Here is a 545-nt window from a genome sequence, read left to right on the forward strand (position 1 = left end):
GCAGATTCAGTACCGTACCCGGTTCTGAAGCCAGACTGAAATGGGTCCAGATAATCAGTTTCATCCAAGAATGCTTGGAGTTGTCCCGCCACCACCTGCTCTAGCACCTTGCCCAGGAACGGGATGTTGGCCACCAGTCTATAATTGGCAGCCACCTCTGGATCCAGGGATGCCTTCTTTAGGACTGGCCGGACTACCGCCTCTTTTAAAGGGGCAGGTACCCGGCCATCCCTTAGAGAGGCGTTGACCACCTCCAGGATCCAGGTGCCAATCCCGTCCTTGGCTTTCTTAAGTAGCCAGGATGGGCATGGGTCTAGTAAGCAGGTGGTAGGGTGTACTTGTCCAAGCACCTTGTCCACATCATCAGGCCACAAAAACTGAAATTCATCCATTAATTCTTTCAGACTGGCCTGGATGTGCCAGATGCCCCCACCCCTTAAAAAAAGTCCCAGCACTCACAGATGCCCAGAAGTCTTTTTTTAAAAATAAGTTTTATTTGAAATTATAATCCTAAAAAAACAAAACAAAAAGCTAAAAACAACATC

Source organism: Varanus komodoensis, unplaced genomic scaffold (genome assembly GCF_004798865.1).
Source record: "Varanus komodoensis strain SLA01 unplaced genomic scaffold, ASM479886v1 scaffold33, whole genome shotgun sequence".
In the NCBI taxonomy this organism is placed as follows: Eukaryota; Metazoa; Chordata; class Lepidosauria; order Squamata; family Varanidae; genus Varanus; species Varanus komodoensis.